The sequence below is a fragment of the Euphorbia lathyris genome, chromosome 2 (genome assembly GCF_963576675.1).
Source record: "Euphorbia lathyris chromosome 2, ddEupLath1.1, whole genome shotgun sequence".
NCBI classification, from domain to species: domain Eukaryota; kingdom Viridiplantae; phylum Streptophyta; class Magnoliopsida; order Malpighiales; family Euphorbiaceae; genus Euphorbia; species Euphorbia lathyris.
In genome coordinates, this window is record NC_088911.1 from 72484529 (window position 1) to 72492442 (window position 7914).

The window sequence follows — 7914 nt, forward strand, 5'->3', positions numbered from 1 at the left end:
GTATCCTTTTATAGTGGATGAAGAATCATGTCTCTTCAAGATGATAACTCTTTAAGTGTTGTCATGGAGAGTCATAGCCCATGGTGAAGAAGGATGATGATTCAGGATAAAAGAGATGTATTTAAACTGAAGAATCATATCTTTTTACAGTGAAGACATCGGTCACGAACGAGACACGGGTGTCACGTTTGTGACTTTGCTTTGCCATGCAAAGTTGACGAAACTATCTGTCACGATCGCTACATATGGTTTTCTATCTTTGGTGAATTTCGGGTAGGATCACGAACAGGACTCGGGCGTCACGATCGTGACAGATACTTTTGCCCTAATTCGGCTCTTTTCTTTTGTCTTTGATCTGTTCCTTGCTGATATTCCTTCATATTGAGCTTTTAAGTGTTTCAAACCTATCTTTGGAGAAATCATGAAAAAACAAGTGAAATCTTTCCAAAACCTATCCTAAACTAAACTAAATGCATTAATATAAATATGAATATGCATGCATAAATATGTAAATTAAGGACTTATCAATTCCCCTACACTTAATCTTTTGCTTGTCCTCAAGCAAAGACGTTTGCTTTTTCTTCAAATCGTTTTAAATTACGATTATATAAGTTCATCTTTATCTGAAAAATTGAAAAATTTCCAAAGAATATCTTTAAAGATAATTTATATGCAAAATCTAAAGTATGTAAACAAAAATAGAACTATCAACTATCTCATTTGTTCTTTTGGTAAGATGAAGCTTTCAGGATGTTTTTTAAGCACGCACTTATGATCAAAAAGTCTCAATAAATTTTTAGGTATCCTAGTTTCTATTTCACTCATATGGTTGCATTTTATGCTCCGTACCATACTCACCTTTTTCCGCTCTTTTCTTATCTCTTTTCTTATCTCGCCTTTTTTTTATATCACATTGGATATTTCTCTCAACTCGTTTTTCTCTCAAATGCATATACCCTCATTCTTTATTGACTCAATGACCTTATATGTATTATGGTTGTAGTTTCCTTAGTTCTTCATCTGTGTTTGAAATAATTTTGAGAAGAATCAAGTTAAAAAAAGTTTTATAAAACATGTTTTTAAGAAATCATAAGTTTAAAAATTGCATATGAATGTTCAATTTTAAAATAAAGATAAAGATATACAAGAATAACGTAAAATGACAAAGATGAAGGGTATCGGGATCGACTTTTTTTATTTATTTTTTCGATCGCTTTCCCTGATCCAATTGTTAGTAAAGAGACACAACTTTTTTGATTTTCCTAATAATTTTTTTTTGCTTTTTCATTGATAATAATTTTTCTCTCTTTTTTTTCTTTTTTTTCTTAATAGACTCGATAGACGACTCCCCCTACACTTAAATCGGACAATGTCCTCATTGAGTGGGGAAAACTAAAATGTAAACATGCGAAAACTAAAAACTAGAAAACGAAAAACTAAAAAGAAAATAAAATTTGGAAAGATAGATACTATTCTGCATGGGGTGAAGATGGTGGAGATGGTGTGAATTCAACATTGTTGCGTCAGAAAAATGAAAATAGTTTCCGACGTGTTAAAGCATGGTCCTTCTTCAAAGTCTCAACATCTTGGTCGATTTTGTCGACCTTAGTCAGTAAATTGGCATTATCCTCATTAACACGGTCCAACCGTGTCAAAACCTGTCACTTACGAATGGTTTCTGCTTCCATTTCTTCACTCATTTCCAGAACAATGAATTTAGTTGGATCACTTTGCCATAAGTGATATTGGGTTAGCATCTGGCGGTGATGAGTGGCAGCGGCCCTATGGCGATGTGAATCCATAAAAACATGATCATCAATAATTGCACATATAGTTTTTGAAACACATCTGAAACGAAGAAGTGATTTAATTGGTAAGTGGGTAAGAATTTCAATCAGTAAATCGTCAGGAATATATGCCATTGTCTTCCAGAAAGTGGATGGTGAATGGTGAGAAGATATATTCCTTATATAGAAGGATTTGTGGTGGTTAGGTGTAGGTAAAGGTGTAATGAATGGTTGTAATGGTTGAGTGTTTGATTGGTGAAAGTGAAAGGTTATGTTGTTTGAAGAGTAAAAGGTGTTTGGGAAGATAAAGATAGGGAAGAGTAATGATAGATTGAAGTTGACTAGGAATATGAAAGAATTAAATCATAATCAAACTTGATAATTTAGGGTTTTTGGCTGAAATCTAGTTGTCACGTTCGTGACATGTGGTCACGTTCATGATGGCTACAGCTCTTGCGATTCAATTTCACAAGTATCTCTGTCACGATCGCGACATGGGTGTGCTCCTTGCGTCTTCAATTTTATCAATCTTCAATTGTTGCTCCTTTTGTCTGTCACGAACATGACATGAAGGTCAATATGTAACTTGTATTTATCTGAAAAATACTAAAAAATGCAGCAATGTTAAATAAGAAAGGGTTCGTCCTAATGACTTCCCTTACTAATAAGAATAAATATACTGTGGAAATATATAGAAAAGATCGTGTCAAGGATCAGACAGATACTTAACAGTATTGTCATTTTGTTGATCTTTGGTCTCAAAATAGACCTTACAGCGGTGTCTATTTACTTTAAACAATTCTCCCTTGAGATTTTTAAGTTCTAATGCTCTGTTGCTAAATACATTATTGACCTCATAGGGTCCTGTCCATCTGGATTCTAATTTTCCAGGGAACAGTCTGAGGCGAGAATTGAACAGTAAAACTTTATCACCTACATTAAATATTTTTGTTTTTAAACGGGAATCATGCCATCCCTTAATTCGTTCCTTATATAACTTAGCATTTTCGTATGACTGGATACGCAATTCATCTAATTCATTTAATTGCAGTAGCCTTTTCTTTCCTGCACTTTGCAAATCATAATTCAAAGCTTTGATTGCCCAGTAAGCTTTATGTTCTAACTCAACAAGTAAATGATATGCCTTACCATAAACCAACCGATATGGCGTCATTCCTATTGGAGTTTTGAATGCAGTGTGGTATGCCCATAATGCATCATCAAGCTTAATTGACCAATCTTTCCTAGAGGATGAAACTGTTTTCTCCAGAATCCATTTTATCTCTTTATTAGAAATCTCAACTTGTCCACTTGTTTGTGGATGATAGGGGGTAGAGACACGATGGTGTACCCCGTATTTTCTCATTAGAGATGCAAATGAACTATTTATAAAAATGTGTTCCTCCATCACTTATTATAGCTCTTGGTACTCCAAACCTGCTAAATAGCTTTTTCAAGAATTTAACTACGACCTTTGCATCATTAGTGGGAGCAGCTATTGCTTCAACCCATTTAGACACATAGTCGACTGCAACTAATATATAATTATTGCCAAATGACGTGGGGAATATACCCATGAAATCTATACCCCATACATCAAAAAGTTCTGCCTCTAAGATAGATCTTAATGGCATTTCATCATGTTTTCCTAAGTTACCGGTTCTTTGGCTCTTATCACAATGAGTGACATAAGCACGAACGTCTCTAAATAATGTTGGCCAAAAAAAACCACTGTCTAATATCTTGGCTGCTGTTTCAGTAGCCCCATGATGTCCTCCATATGGGCTATCATGACAATCATGAATTACAGAATTAATTTCATGGTCATTCACGCATCTTCTTATTATTCCATCTCCACATACCTTAAATAAATATGGGTCATCCCATAGATATTTTTTAACATCTGAGAAAAACTTTTTCTTTTGATGATATGTTAGATCAGAAGGAATAATATTTGTTGCATGATAATTTGCAAAATCAGCATACCATGGTACTATATAACAATCAACTTTCATAAGATTTTCATCAACAAAATTATCATTTATCCCAGAAGAGTCTCCTAATGGTCCATATTCATCCTCCAATCTAGATAGATGGTCCGCTACAACATTTTTAACCCCCTTTATTTATCTCTTATCTCGAAGTCAAACTCTTATAATAAGAGAACCCATCGGATGAGACGAGGTTTCGCATCCTTCTTTGAGAATAAATACCTCAAAGTAGCATGATCAGTATATATAATAACTTTTGAACCTAACAGATATGACCTGAACTTATCATATGCAAATACTACAGCTAACATCTCCTTCTCAGTTGTCGTATAATTCAATTGTGCTCCTGATAGTGTATGACTCGCATAATGAATCACATGCAATTCTTTTATCTTTTCTCTGACCTAGTACACACCCTATTGCTAAGTCACTTGCATCACACATAATTTCAAATGGTTGATCCCAATCTGGTTTTGTTATTACTGGTGTAGTAACTAAAGCTGTTTTAAGAATGTTAAAAGCTTCTTGACAGTCCTTATTAAAGTCAAAGGGATTATCTTTTATTAGCAAATTAGTAAGAGGTTTAGCAATAACAGAAAAATTCTTAATGAATCTCCTGTAAAAACCCGCATGGCCTAGAAACGACCTAATACCTTTAATATTTGTTGGTGCTGGTAATTTCTCTACCAGTTCAGTTTTTGCTCTATCTACCTCTATACCTTTTTCTGAGATTTTATGCCCTAAGACAATTCCTTCATCTACCATGAAGTGACATTTTTCCCAATTCAAAACTAGGTTTGTCTCCTCATATCTAGCTTAAACTTTATCTAGGTTCATCAAGCATGCATTGAAAGAATCTCCATATACAGAGAAATCATCCATGAATACTTCCATGATATCTTCTATGAAATCACTAAAAATGGAAGTCATGCATCTCTGAAATGTGGCTGGTGCATTACATAAACCAAAAGGCATCCTTCTATAAGCAAATGTACCATAGGGACATGTAAATGTAGTTTTATCCTGGTCATTTGGATAAATAAATATATGTAAAAATCCAGAGTATCCATCAAGGAAACAATAAAAAGCATGCCCAACTATCCTTTTTTATCATTTGGTCGATAAAAGGTAAGGGAAAATGGTCTTTCCTAGTGGCTGAATTAAGCTTCCTATAGTCTATAACAACCCTCCATCTAGTGGTGGTTCGTGTTGGTATAAGTTCACATTGATCATTTCTTACTACTGTCATACCGCCCTTCTTTGGTACACAGTGAATAGGACTGGCCCATTCACTATCTGATATAGGGTATATAATTCCTGCATTTAATAATTTGGTAATTTCTGCTCTTACTACTTCTTTCATATTTGGATTCAATCTTCTTTGCCTATCTGCTTTTGGTAATTGTCCCTCAATTAGGTGTATCCTATGCATTACTATATTTGGACTAATTCCTTTGAGATCAGATATCTGCCAACCTATACTTTTGATTCTTTTTCTTACTACCTCTAGTAATCTTATTTCCTGGTTCGCATCTAACTTATCAGAAATTATTATTTGCAAAGTATTACCTTCTACCTCAAATGCTTTGGCAAATCTTTTAATTCCAAAATGGGTGGTTTCTCTATTGAAGGAGGAATTGGTCCTTCACTCCTAAAAAGTGGTTCTGGTATCTTATTTTCTAGTTATGGTTCTAATTCTGGTTCACTCTCATCACTTTCTTCACTGGTTAAATCATTTATACATTCATCTAAGTCGACCTTCATGCACACACTATCCTCCATAGGATATCTCATTACTTTATTCATATCAAACTCAACCTTATCATCACCTATCCTTAATACTATCTTTCCTTCCGAAACATCAACTAATGCCCTTCCTGCATTCATGAATGGTCTTCCTAGGATCAAAGGACAATTAACGTCATACGCAAAATCTAAGATGACAAAGTCAGTAGGAAAAATAAATTTATCCATTTTCACTAATACATCTTCTATAATCCCATATGGTTTCTTAATAGTCTGATATGCTAATTGTAAAACCATAGATGTTCGTTTAATATCCTCTTCTAGTCCTAAATTCTTAAAAATAGATAAAGGCATCAAATTGATACTGGCTCCTAAATCACATAGACAATTGGGAAACTCTACTTCTCCTAGTTTACGTGGGATAGTGAAACATCCAGGATCTTTTAATTTCGTAGGTACTTGACTAGAAATTATAGAACTACAGTCTTCCGTAAGGGCGACTGTAGATGCTCCTTCCCAACTAATCTTTTTAGAAATTAGATCTTTCAGAAATTTGCTATAATTAGGAATCTGTGTTATAACATCCATGAAAGATAAATTAATATGAATGCTTTTCAGTTTGTTTAGAAAATTTATAAGTTGCTTATCATAATCTTTGTTTCGTGTTCGTTGAGGATAAAATGGTTTCGGTTTGTAAGTATTAGCACTTGCTTCTTTAGCAACTTTAATAAAATTATCACTATAAGAATCAGGTACGGATGATGCTTGCAGGACAGGTTCATCTTTTTCCTGCAGAACTCCAGTTTTAATACTGGTGGCATCTGGGTTAATATAACTTTTTCCTGATCTAAGAGTGACGGCTTTCATCTGCTCTTTAGGATTATTTCCTGTATTACTCGGAAGTCCTCCATGACCTCTAGATGGTATAACATTTGCTAATTGACCTATCTGAACTTCTAAATTATGGATGGAGATGAATGATTCTTAAAAAGTTGATCAAACTTATTTTCTATCCTTTTGAAGTTATTATCCTGGTTATCTACTTTACCAGAAATTCCATCAATAAATTTATCTATTTTAGAAGAAAGATTTCCTAATGGGTCACTGGTATGATTAGTGTTGGATTTATCTTGGTTGGAATTTCCTTCTTTCCAGCCAAAGTTCGGATGACTTCTCCATCCTTGATTGTAAGTATTCGAATAAGGATTATTTCGATTCTGAACATAATTAATTTATTCTTCCAAATCCAGATTATTACAATCATTATTAGATTGGTTCTGTACTTCAGTGTGTAATTTATCTATCTTATGAGATAACACAGAAAATTATGCTTGCAATAGTGTAACAGGGTCTAAGTCATGTATACCTTTCACCGTCGAGGATGAAGAAGAGGCAGGAGCATTACTTGTATTAGAAGTCTGTGATCTTTCTACTGGGCATATGATGCTATTTGTTGCCATTTCTTCCAATAGATCAACTACCTCAGCAGAAGTCTTTTTCATAAATGATCCTCCAGCCATAGCATCAATTGTTCCTCTGGTGGTTGGGTTTATACCATTATAAAAGGTTTGCATGAGTAGTTCTTGGGGTAGATTATGGTGTGGGCAGAACCTTTGCAGTTCTTTAAAACATTCACATGCCTCATAAATGGTTTCAGTTTCATACTGGGTGAATGATGTGATTTCTTTTATAACTCTTGCTGTTTTTGCTAAGGGAAAGAATTTAGATAGAAAACTTTTGGCTAGTTGGCCCCAAGTGGTGATTGTTCCTGGTGGAAGTGAGTTCAACCAAGCCTTGGCTTTGTCTTTCAAAGTAAATAGGAAAAGATGAAGCTTAATGTCATTTGCTGTCACCCTGTTGATTTTAAAGGTGTCACAGATTTCTAGAAAACTTGCCAAATGAGTGTTTGGATTCTCCCTAGGTAGTCCACAATATTGGACGTTGTTTTGTAACATTTGAAGTAAAGATGGTTTGATCTCAAATTATTCTACAACGATTGGTGGACGTACTATGCCGTCTTGTACTCCATTGAGTCCTGATATGGCATAGTCCATTAACCTTTGTGGTACTGGCCATCTTTGCTTTATTTTTTTTTCTTATTTTGCCTTGCTCTTTTCTTTTTCTTTAAATTCTTTTCAACCTCAGGCTGATAAGGTTCTAGTATCTGCTTGGCACTTCGTGTCAGACGCATAAAATTTTAATTTATGTACATGTTAATCAGAAAGAATTTTATATAAGTCTATAAACCAAAATTCAGAATAAATAAATAAAATTTATATAGGTTAATCTCTTTGGCGTTCCCCGGTAACAGCGCCAAAAACTTGTTAGGTGAATTCCGCAAGTGCACGGTTCCTCTTATAGTAATAATAAGATCTCGTTCCCACATAGAA

The 7914-nt window shown here is 34.3% G+C and overlaps 1 non-coding gene across 1 annotated transcript; it reads left to right on the plus strand.

The window, feature by feature from the left end:
- The first annotated feature begins 7114 nt into the window (after window positions 1–7114).
- LOC136221057 (small nucleolar RNA R71) lies at window positions 7115–7221 on the plus strand. The gene has a single exon (XR_010684848.1). It is a non-coding gene; the product is annotated as a small nucleolar RNA R71 (small nucleolar RNA).
- Window positions 7222–7914: the final 693 nt, after the last annotated feature.